This window comes from Corvus hawaiiensis, chromosome 2 (assembly GCF_020740725.1).
Source record: "Corvus hawaiiensis isolate bCorHaw1 chromosome 2, bCorHaw1.pri.cur, whole genome shotgun sequence".
Classification (NCBI taxonomy): domain Eukaryota; kingdom Metazoa; phylum Chordata; class Aves; order Passeriformes; family Corvidae; genus Corvus; species Corvus hawaiiensis.
This window is the reverse complement of record NC_063214.1, coordinates 39,975,335-39,987,908: the sequence shown is the minus strand read 5'-3', so window position 1 is coordinate 39,987,908 and position 12,574 is coordinate 39,975,335. Positions and strand designations below refer to the sequence as shown.

Genomic DNA, 12,574 nt, shown 5'->3' with positions numbered 1-12,574 from the left:
CCTGATAAAGGCAGTATGGGACTTCTGTAGACTTTTCTTCAGCCCACAGTGTTAGTAAGGAAATGTGGTCTAGATTGTTGCGCAAACTACTAATGTGCTTATACAAAATACAGTCAATATCTTTATGATGATGACTGGAACAGAGTGTACAGTGGGAGGGATGGGATTTGAGCACTTTCACATTATGTTCCAAATATTTTGTCTATAATGATGTGTTGTATCCTGCTATTGTTTTATATGCTGCTTAAACATTGTGTTATATCCTGTAACAGTCACAGAATTTGTGAAATAGCAAAACACTGGGGTTTTTTTTCCATCACTAAAAGACTTCAGCTCAATATTAACCTGAAGTATTTCTTTTCTGCTGGGGACTGAGGTGCACTTCCTTGTGATTGCTGCATCCCCACAAAAGGCAAGCATTGCTACCATCCCTTGACTTAAGTCCATGGGGCTTTTAATGTATGAATGATTAAAGCAATAAAAAATGATTGCTACTTTTAAAGCAATAATGTTGGCTCAAGTGCAATCTCCAGCTCAGTGAATTCCTAAACTGCTGAAAGATGTGAAGGTGTCACCATGGGGACAATTATTCTATACCTGCCACTTTCTTGGGCTCTTTCTGTGCCATTTTTCTTTTTATGCCATTGATCCTTCCTTGATTTCTGGCAGAAAAGTCTTTGCTATAGTGAAAGCAAGTTGGGAGAAAGAGTGTAAAGAAAATAATGTAATTCAGGGTCATTTTTGGATGGCTGTCCTCCTTGGCACCACCTGTCAAATGCAGAAAGAGGTGAGGTTAGTTCTGGGGTATTCTGTATGAATATGAAGGATCAGTGTGATGGTTCTTAACCTGTTAAACTTCTTCTCACTCTCTTATCTTAATTTGAGCTTCCCACGCACACTGAAATTGTTGACAGAGAAACCAAGAGTGCAATAGTCCTGAGTCACCATCTGGGGAATAAAAGCTGTTTCCAAGTTAAATTTCTGCCACCAAATACCTTTGTCAGAAGAAGCCAGTCCATGGCCTGATTCTCCTGTGGCCTGATTCTCCCTTTTCTTGTACTCCTTTCAGCTTTCATTCAGCTTCTGATTTGATGAGAAATAATTCCTTTCTATTCTGCCCTTGGCACCTTTTTTTATCTGTTCAACTTGGCTAAAAGCACAGCACAAGGAAGATCTTTTTGTCATTTCTATCAGTAAATGGAATTGATAGAAATTTCTATGAATAATTAAAGGATGATAATTAACAGGGTGTAAACATATGAATATTTCAGGATTTTGACAATAGGTGACGAATGCAAGAACGTGGAGTGCAAAGAATTGTCTGTGTAGGTCTTTTATGACATCTGAAGTTTCTAAAATGTTACATTCTTCAGATTTGAGCAACATTTTTCCATGTTTTTTTTAATATCAGTAATGACCCTGAAAAACCAAAACATTCTGGTGAAATACCCAAGCTGAAATCCCAGCTTATGAGTACTTTTGTCTACATGAGAGACCTATTCAATCTTTTGATGAAATATTTTCAGGATAGGTCCCCTAGGTACGGATAGATAGATCTTAGAAAGTCTTCAGGAGAATTGGTTCATATTCTTAGTCCCTCATGGTGGTAAAAAAAAAAAAAAAAAAAAAGTTTTCTCTATTTGCTGAGAGCTGGAATTTAATCATATTATATAGTGACCAGAGCTTGTAGGGCCACATGCAAAACTTCCTCCTCATTTTTAATGTTCAGAATGAAAAACCTAAGTCTTAGCAGAATGCTACTGGACCAGGACACTGGAGTTTTTCAATCATCTCTCTTTTATTGCTTGCAGCATACTCCCTCAACTTCCACATGTAGAAAGCTAAATATAGGAAGAGCTCACTGCATATGTGCTTCTGGCTTGCATGTATTGTTCTTCACAATAAGAAAAATGGAGAACTTATTCATAACAGAAACTCTGGATGAGTTAAGCAGTGTTTCCAAAACTGCGTCACACAGTTTTTAGAATTGTGTTCATTGTTTCTCATGGTTTGATAGAGACACATGCAAGGTGTCTTCACAAAAAGGAAACACAAAAATTTTTAAATACTGAATGGAGAAAAATATATTAAGGAATTATAAGGATAAGAAAAGGTTCTTATCTTATTTTTAGATTCAGGTGGCTGTACCTGGGATTTATGAAATTCAAGAGAGACAGCATGGTTAGACCTCGATTACTCATTGACTGAGAACTAATTTTTATTAAAGAAATTACTGGTTAAACAAATTACTTTGCATATAGTTATTGAACCCTCAAGTCAGCTAGGAATGACAGGGGAGGGAGAAGACAGCCCACAGTCAAGTGAAGAAGTAGCAAATCAGGTTGGTAAGCAAAGGGTACAGATGATTTGGGCAGAAGAGACACTGAAAGAAAATACTAAACAGGACCCCCAAGTCTACTTCCACAAAGAAAAAATTGTCTACAGGAAAGGACTGTGGGATAAGATCCAGATACTTTCTGGAGGCTTTTGGGAAACGGACAGCATGAGTGGATACCTCTCTGCAATGCTTGTACAGTAATCCATGCACCATAGGGAAAATCAGGAGAAATTAGAGGTCTGTGCACAGTTTTAGGGCTGCCTTCTCAGTAGGTTGACAGAGACCTGCTGGGGTGGCTCACACAGCTGCAGTCCTGTGATGGATGGATGTAGGCTCTTTAGGAAGGACAGAATGAGGAGGAGGGGGCTTTGTCCTTTATTTGAGAGCAGAAGGAACACATGGAGTTGTGTCTGTGCACAGGAGAGGAGTCAGTCAAGAGTTTATAGGTCAGGATTACAGCACAAATCAACAAGGACAACACCTGTTGGTGTTTTCTTCATCCCACCTGATCAGGTAGAAATAGATGAGGCCTTCTTCAGACAAAGGGGAAAATCCTGATACTGACAGGCCCTGGTCCTTATAGGGGAATGCAATTAACCCAGAATCTTATGGAGGGACAACACTAAAACAGGGCTCAAGCAATGCAGGATGTTTCTGGAGTGCATGATCAACAGCTTCCTGGTGCAAGTGAATGATTAGCCTATGATGAAAGATGGCATGATGATCTGATACTTAACAAACAAGGACGAATGGTTCAGGCAGGTCAAAGCTGGGTGCAGTGATTTTTTTAGTGCTGGAGTTCAGGATTCCAAGAGTAATAAGCAGGGTAAAAAGCAGGATCACAAGTGAACTTGCAGGCAGCAGAATTTGGCCTTTTCTAGGTCCTCTTCCCTTTTTAATGGTCGTGAAGAGATAACAGGTCGTGGGGAGCTGCTTGATTTTCAAGGATCACTTCCTCCAAGCTCAAGAATGGAGCATCCTGATCCGCAGGAAGGCAAGCAAAAGTGGCAGAAGTACTTACACTTGATGGCAGGGATTAAAGAAGATGGAGCCAGAATCCTCCATGGTGATCAGTGAGCACAACTGAAATACAAGAAATTCCACTTGAAAAATAAGACTTTTAATTATTTATGAATTACTGTAAGCTTATACAGATTGCCTGAAGATGTTTCAGAGTTTCCATCCTTGAGGTATTCAAAACCCAAGTGGACATGGCCTTGACCAACCTGCTCTCTCTGACCCTCCTTTGGGCAGAGGTCTGGACCAGATTACCTTGGGGGGTCCCTTCCCACCGCCACCATTCTGTAGTTCTGTGATCTTGTTCCTGCTGAGCCAGGCACTCTGACCAGCTGCATCTGCTCTGTTACAGCTAATAGAGCTTCCAACTGTTTCATCTAAACCCCACACTTCCAGCAATAGCACCTGTTCTTTGGTTATTTCTCATCTTAAACAGCAGTTCATGCAGCATATGGGATTACTTAAGGACCTTGTTGCTCAAAGGAGAATTCTTATTTCTTACTTTCCCCAATGACCTCTAGAGCCCAGTACTGCAAGCCTCCTTCAGGTTAAAGAGACCTTTTACTGAGGCACATTTAGACATAATTAATTGCTCCCAATTTTAATATATATAAAAGATATTAAATTTCCTCATTTTTTTATGACTTGCTCCTTTTGAAAAGTTATGCCTTAAATATTATCAAATAAAAATTTTAAACAGAACAGATTTTGCACCTGGCTTCATTCCCCTTAGTTATTGAGACACTAAAAAAGAAAATCACAACTTTTTCTTTGTTTTTCTTCCTCTGATTTTCACTGTTATGTTTAGCTATTTGCCTTACACAACTACAGTTCTTGCCCCTGTACCTGTTCACGGCAGCAGTTTTTAAAATTACACAGTATAACTCATACTGAATCCAATGCATTTCACTCCTAAATATTATAAAAACACTGTTTTGCATATTACTGCTTCAGGAGAGAAAGGTATCTTTCAAAGCATTTTCCATCTATTTTTTTCTAAAACTGCTACAGTGCGCTCTGTGGAAAGGGAAGTTGGGTCATGGAATGTAAAAACTGCAGTGCATTCTGGGATTCCAGCATTAGAGACTGTGATAAAAATGGGATGCTGATAAGATAGATCATGTGTAGTGCAATCAGATGAACATAATTAGCTCTGCCTAGGGGTTACACCATCTTACAGTGGAGGTAAAGCAAGACCTAAACATCAGGGGTGCAAAGGTGATTAAAAACTTCCCTATGTGCTTTGAGCAGCTTGAGGCCAGCAATGTGGTTTTGCATTATGCTTTATGTGATCCCTCTGTACCACTGATGAAGGGGTGCACTTCACTCCTACTTTTCCCACCTCCTCCCCTATTTCCCAGATAGGGATGCTATCCTGCTTCACGTCATGGATTATGCTGCTGCAAGTAAGGCAAACAGCTCCATGACTTAATGTAAAATAATCCCTTTGGTGTTCACAGCACCCTCCATTCACCATGCAGCCGAACAAGTGCCAGCCCAAAGGGAAGTCAGGATTGCATGACTAAGGTGAGGGCAGACAGCAGGAAGCCTTTTTTGGCATGTCAGCCTTAGATTTTTTAAGAACAATGATCCAAGTTTGAAGAACTTGATCTTCTCCTGGACTATATGTCCTGAGATCCTACATGGCCTGATATCTGCTCTAACCTGAAAAAAGCCAGGACAAGTTCTATCACTCAGTCTGGAGAGCACAGAAATGGTACAGTGCAATAAGAGGTATCCTGGGCTAAAGCAGGCAATTTGGCTGTTTGTGCAACAGCAAACATCAAAGCATTTCCATGTAGGAAATTAGTCAGGTACCCAGGCTGGCAGGGGTAGGTGTGGGAGAGATGTGTGATCTGTGCAGCACCAGCCAAAAGCCTTGCAGCAGTAGCACTCATTATATTCATTATGATCTTGCTTCACAAGTTTTGTTGGCTTGACCCGTCATTCTGTGATAGATGTTCTTGACTGATAGACATTTCCCTAAGGGATAATATTATTCACAAATGATGTTGTGTCATTTGCATGGTGCTGAAGCAGTCTAAACTTTCACCGGCCAGTAAATCAGGCTGTCTGCTGACCCAGTGAGAGAGGATTACCCTCTCCACTGTGTTTCTTAGATGTCTGTGGGCTTTGGATATAAAACCCAGTATATCTTATCTAAACATTGGTGTAATATTTGATTTCCTATTTCTTTTTCTGAATAGCAATACAATGGGAGGTCTAAAGACCACCGACTACTGCGATTCTGTCTATGATGATGGCATTTGTGGGAGACACAATGGGAGGATTGGATTGCACCAATCTGGTCACTAAGGACTGAAAAAAAGAATTCACCTCCCATACTGTCAGTCTTTAAGTAGCAGATAAATAAATACCATGTCCCATGCCTGGTTTGGTCTTCAGCATATGTTTAGAAATACTGTTTTGCTCTTACTGAAGAGAGAAGGATGATCTCCAGCATACAAAGAGAATAACTGGAATGGATTTGTCCTTGTCTTCTTCCCTCTGTCCCTGTTCTCCAGTTGTGATCAAGGGCATTAATCTTTTGGAAGATTCCCGAGAAGAACCAAACCACTGAACAGAACACATGTTCTAGAACACATAATTTTATATTATTTAGCAATTCTACTAAAGGCATCCTGAATTTTCTCTACCTGAAGTCTTTAAATAGGAGATGGGATAATGAGTCTTATGTCTGTTTGATAATATTTTTTTAAATGAAAAATAAGTCAGGATTCAAGACAAAATATTTTTCCAGTCTACAAATGACCTTGCCTTTCACAGGGCTCAGTTTCTGTTTGCTCACCACTTTTTTTTTTTTTTTTTGCCACTGAAGTTCTGCAATGATAGCAGTTTTCCTCTGCATCTCATGGCAAGACAGCAGTTTATTCAGCATGCTAAGCAGGAAACACGGTTCTCTCATTAAGCCTTTTCTAGCCAGCAAGGAAACTGAATGTGTATCTGTCATCTCAAGGTAAAATAGGAACCATTGATTCCTGGAGCCTGGCAGGGATTATTTTGTGCCATGTAACATGAAGATGAATCTTTCCTTGCAAAGTTTAACTAGCAAAGGATGTGTGATGGAAATACTTGGAAGGTGGAAACACCAACTGGGGAAAAATATATGTTGTTAAGTGTTGCTAGAAATGTCCTAAAAACTAGTGTAGTTAGAGGGAATTTGTTACATGCCCTTTTTTCCCCAAATGTCTTTTAGTCTTTATTTTCAAAAGTTTTTTGTATCAAGCATCACTTGGCTAGCATTCTTCAGTATTTCTTTCACCTTCTGTTTAGTTCCTCCTGTAATTCTTTCATCATCTCTGTCTTACCTTTGGCCCTTCTTAACAGGCTGATATCAAAATTTGGTCAAATCCCATCTTAGGTTACAATATTGAAAACATTTCTGAGAAATTTTATGGAACTGGAACTTGCCTATCCCATACAATTATCTAAGCAAATAAATCTTCAGGAGTGAGGCCAAACTATGAGAAGATCCAGAGTTTCCAGTGCAAATCCAAGCACACTTTTTAAAGCAACAGTAAGGATTTAACGGAGTATGTGAAATTCAGATGCCTGGGGAGGAATAACAATCATACAAAGGAACTCTTGCCTCAGAACAAGGATTTCTTGTAGGAATTACAATGCATAAAAACAATCTGGATATGGCTTTCTGAGAGAAAATTATTGCTTAAAAATGACTGTTAAAAAATTTTTACTTTTCAAATAAATTTGATTTTGGAGGGAAGAATAATGAATTCAGGTGTAGAGTGAGGACTATTTTGAAAAACAAGGAAGTGTGTGGAAAGAACAATTTTTGGAAGAAAACAGTTAATCAACTATTAAAAGTGGTTTTAATGGGAAAAGACAAACAGCTCTACTTAGAAGCTATTGAAGTTAGCAGTTGTTCAGTTCAGTGCTGTTATATATATTGCTTGTGGGTACAAAGATATTATTTAGCATTCTAAACTACATTTTAAGAACTTCATATTGATGTGCCATGCTGTTGAGAAGCATTGTTATGGTATTGAAGCTTACTTAAGGCTTTCATATTCTTTTGTCCTCGTGCGCCATTGCTGGTAGCAGTTTCAGCTTTGACTGTGTTTCAGATCCATTGCTGAACAAAGATGCTGCAGAGAGGCAAGGAACTGTAATCACTATTGATGAGGCTGTGCTGTGGTATATAAAGCTGTGGAGTCCTACACAGTATAGTGGAGTGTGATGGAAGGCAGATAAGCTGAGAGAGCTAATTAAATGACATTTTCTCTCTATCAGGATCAAAAATAATTATTATTAGAAGACTTGAAATGAGGAGTTACTGTCTATTATCTGAATTTCCTGCAGCTTTGGGGAGAGTTGCAGTATTCCTCTGCTTAGCATGTCATCAACGTGTCTCAACCAAATTGAAACTTAACCCTTTAAATGGGGGTAGTTCACTGAAAGTGAAACAAAGGTTTACTAAAAAGAACTAATACCACAGTGAGTCTGTTTGTGAGCACTCAGGTGACAAGCAACAATGGGGAAAAGAGGGAAGGATTCTGAAAGTGAAAATGCTTTATAAAGGAATAAAAAAAAACAGTTAAAGAGGCAAAGTGAGTAGTATGAAAAATAGTATCTCTGAAGCAAAGAATTAGAAAACAGGATCTAAACCCTGCTTTTATTTTTTTTAAATTTTCTCTTGTGCCTAACTCACATGAAATGGGGGAGATTGACGGCTTTGAAAATTAAAGCTTACTGTTTAGGATAATAATTTTCAAATGGGATCTCTTTATATAACAGCCCTTTCTTCCAGAATTGTTGTGAAGTGCTTTAATAGAGCAAAGGCAGGCACTGCAGCTGGGGAAACCTGGAGTGGAGCAGTACCAGCTAGCTCAGAAATACCAAAGCATTTCTCTTTGTACTAGAAAATATCACTTCAAAGTCAGCAGCCATTTCCTCCAGTTTCCCCTAGGTTTGCTATAATAGAGGTCCAGATTTCAGCAGTCCACTTAGTTCATGTCAGAAGACCAAAGGGATGGGACCAAGGCTGAAGACTGAAGGTCCAGTCTTGTATTACTCATTTTTCTCTGTGAAAGAATAAATATAGTGAGCTCACTGGGAAAATAATTCCCATCTCTGTTCAGATGTGCAAGAAAGCCCTTCTGCTTCTTCTCTTGGTGAAGTCTGTAACTCCAAGTTTAGGGAGGAAGAAAAGGGAAACCCACCTATGACATCTGCTACAGAACTGCAGGAGCCCTGGCTCCTGCCAGCCCTTCACACTTGGGAATTTAAGAGGGAAAATTGTTATGTCTTAAACAGAACATTCCGAGGTTGCAGGAAATAAGTCTCTCCATCACAAATGGCCTCTGAGCTGCTCCCAGGGTAACACAGTATCTGAAGCTTCTTATGCACAAAGGTGTAAGAGGAGGGAAGTGAATCTCCATCCATCACAGACAGGGATGCTTATTGGAAGGGAAGAGTTATGAATTTAGATATAATAGTATTTCAATTTTAAGGAACATTCCTACAATCCAGACAAACCACAAGTGAATCAGCTTCCTCAGTCCTGTGAATCTGAAAGCTGTGGCTGCACCAATTTCTCCTTTCCAGCCCTGCTAAGTGCAAACACTGGGCAACGAGAGTAGATGCTTGCATTTCCAAAGGAAGCATCAAAATTTCCAGTGACTGTTGTACCAATCCAGACTCACTGGAACACACACTTCTTTTGGCAAGAGGTCCTAATGAGTTTTGGGTGGGCTAGAGGGGCTGAAGAGTCTGAACAGTGTGTACAAGCGGACCTGGCACTGTCACAGCATTTAGGAAATCTCACTTCCATTCCTTCTTTCATTTCAAGTCTGTTGTGTGTGACCTTGGAGACTTTGTTTTATCTATTCTGGTCCAGCTTCTCCCTTCAGAAAGAAACCTCAGTCAGTTTGTGAAAGCCTCTCATGCAATGTGACCACAGCCCTGTTGTTGCCCCTGCTTCCAGAGAGCCAATATTCCTGTCATTGGTAAAAGGCTCAGGTCAGTCTGCTCTCTGTTCAAAAGACAAATGTCTGAACCCCACTTAAACAGAGGCCTTGTGCTGGCTCTCTGCTCTCTGTATTCCACTGGGTGCTCTTTATCCTTCAGAAAGAAAGAAAACAATCCATACATGCCAGAAAGACAAATGTGAAAGCAAAACACTTCTATTTGCTTGGGTTAAATGCATAGATCTTGAATTGTTTTGGTCCATTGAAACATTACAATACCAAAACCAGCAATCAGCTCCTCTGGATAATTTTAGAAACTGTCTTTCCTAAAGCCAGCGTGAGAGTAATGAGCAGTGACAAATTATTTGTGCTATTTCCAAGGGAAACTGTTGGCATTAACTTGATGCACAGTCTTTGTTACCTTATGAATAAGAAGTGCAGTTAATATATTATACTCCATGTGTCTTCCAACCCTACCCAGAAAATAATTACACTTTATGGAAAGTTAAGTAGGCAGCAAACTAAGCAGTATGAAAACCACACACAGTAAAACTCCGTTGGCTGCAAACACTGAACAGTTGTTTTGTCCTTCTACTTTGGAGAACTTCATAATTATACATTTAGTGCTACTGAGAGATCCACTGTGCAATTACACAGCCCAGCAATAATGGCACCAGTTACTGTGCAAATATAGGGAGCCACAGGAGATTAAAACAAATGCAGCAATATGCAGAAACAAGATGAGAACAAGGAGTGGGTCCAGGTGTTACTCTGGGAGAGAGTTTTATGGAGGTTTGTTCAATTAAGACAAGAGCATTAGGGCAGTGGCTTTGTCCTCCAACAAACATGGCATTGGCCCAAAGCCTCCAAAGCGAGTTGGTCTGGTTTGGTAGGAGCCATGGCATCAGCTCACAAGGGGAGACACTGCCAGGGCTATTCAGCTGCACAGACTGTTTCCTGGCTCACATGGGACTGGGAAGAGGTCTGAAAGAGATGTGGGTCCTAAAGGGATTGGAATAGAGTTTGTACCTTAAAACCCACCTATTAGAGGATGAAGAGACTTCCCACTTCCAAATTATCTAAGCATATCACAGTCATTACTAAATACATTGTCACAATGCTTTTATGACACAAAGTGACTTAGATATTTCACTTAACCTTCAGGTGTCCAAAACTTTGAGCAGAAACTCCTATCTTGCCTTGGAGGGAGAGACAAGCACTTCTGAATGGGACTCCCAACTTTTAGAAGAGCTGTGTGAGGAACAGCTGAAGCTACTCTGTGGGAACTGATGAGGAAAGGAGGACTGTTTGTGGAGAACAATGGAGTGTGTCTAAATACTAGGTCACAGGACAGCTGCTAAACCTTCCTAAACCTAGACCAACCTTCACAGACTCTAGGTTGGTATCCAACTGTACATCTCCATTGACTCTGCTCTTTGCAGTTTTCTAGAGCCACATAACTTCTTATGGAGCTTAGTTACAATTTGCTGCCAGACCACAGACTACTGCGTACAGACTACATGTTCTCAGCTGTGCCTTTCAAGACTGAAAGCTGTCACTGGTTTTATTTTATAACCAAATGGCTGTATTTCCAGTGTAGCTTCCCCAGACTTCTACACTAAATCAACAGTCCATGCGGTCTGCTGATGGGAAAATGAATCTCTAGGCTCTTGTCCAGCTGAGGAGGTGCATCCCAACATCTTTTGTCTACTAGGGAGAACCAAAATTACCAAGCATAAAACTGTTTTCCAGCTGGCAGGGATTCCACCTCTTCTGCTGAAATTGTGCTAAAGTCAAACAAAAAGCAGTTTTTACAGGGTGGGAGCCCAGCAGAAGAAGGAAACACGGCTCAGTAGCTCTGGGGTTACTTCACAGACTTAGGAGGTGGGAAGCTGGGGCCATTTCTAGAGCAAGTGGCTTTTTCTTTTTGCTCCCTCTATCCTTCTTTGCCCTGAATTGCTTCCTTGCCAAACAGAAGAGATATTTAATCCTTCCAGAGAACCCTCGTGGTTCAAGCAGTCTCTTGGCAGTTGTGACTTGGGCACAGGACCTCCCTAAAGGCTTGACTTTTTAAGCAGTTTCTGATTCCTGTGCCATCTCCTTTAGCACCAGTCAAAGCTTATTGTCATCATTTAAGGCCTTGAAAAACACTTTCTGCCTCTTTTAGAGTAACTTTACCTCCTGAAAAGCTGCCATTCCAATTTGAAAATAGCATAGGAAGGAAAAAGACAGAATTTTTCCTATTTCCTACATCTTTATTATTTAATGTTTCTCAAAAAGACTTTCGATTTTCCACGTAATTTTTGCAAACTTCTTCCTCTTCCTAGTCTGTCATCTAATCTTTATACTTTTTCTGTTACACTGACTGGCAATACCTCTTTTCTTTCTGGTCTCTTAGAACATCCTCCCTTTACAGTCTAGATTTGCCTCATGATTATGTTGAATACAATTTCTTCCAGAGTACAATAAATCACACTATCCAAACTAGCCATCCTTTCACAAGTGTGCCTTGGCTTTGAGATGCAGACAAAGAGCATTCATGTAAGTATACCTTTAATGGAGAGCCGACTGAATGTGAACCTGACTAATGTCTACAATAGTATTTAACTTACTTTAGTGTTACTATCTAAAAAGGTCTGTACTTTCTTTATGGGGAGCTTCTTTCAGAATTAGCTTAAATCAAGCCTGGGAAGAGACGTAATTCAAGTATTCTGCTGCTTGGTTTGCAACTCATTTGTAGACTTATTTTATGCAGTCATTATCACATTTATATATCTTGCAGAGTTCTGTTAAGATCTGGTTTCTTCACAGGTGGGAGTGGGAACTGCTGTTTCTCAGCAACTGTTTACCAATTCAAATTAAATTAATTTTATTAAAATTACAACAGCACTCTCAGCATACTCAGCTAGTTCATTGTAATAGAACTCTGAATTTATACAGCCTTTTTTTTAATACAGCCTTTTTTCTAGAAACCCTGATGTATACTACTATGTCTAGGTCAAATCAGTTCTTCTAATACCCCTGTGAGAGAGGTGAATAAATATACTTTAAAGACTGATTTTCTTCTGGGCTCTGTTTAGTTACTCAGATATATTTATAGCCTTGAAAAAAATCCTGAAGTCAGTTTTAGTGCGGAATAAATCCCTATGTTAATTTTCCAGTGTTAATTCTTTTTTTCTCAGGTGCTTGAAATTACTGAGCTGCAGCACTTGCCAGCACTAAACTAGAGGCCTGGAAGAAATGTGTGGCTGTGCTTCAGAGTTGGAGCTAG

The 12,574-nt window shown here is 39.8% G+C and overlaps 1 long non-coding RNA gene across 1 annotated transcript in view; it reads left to right on the top strand.

Annotated features, from left to right (window-relative positions):
• LOC125321528 overlaps positions 1–12,574 on the top strand; it is a 435,308-nt gene that overhangs the window by 325,434 nt on the left and 97,300 nt on the right. The window lies entirely within an intron of this gene.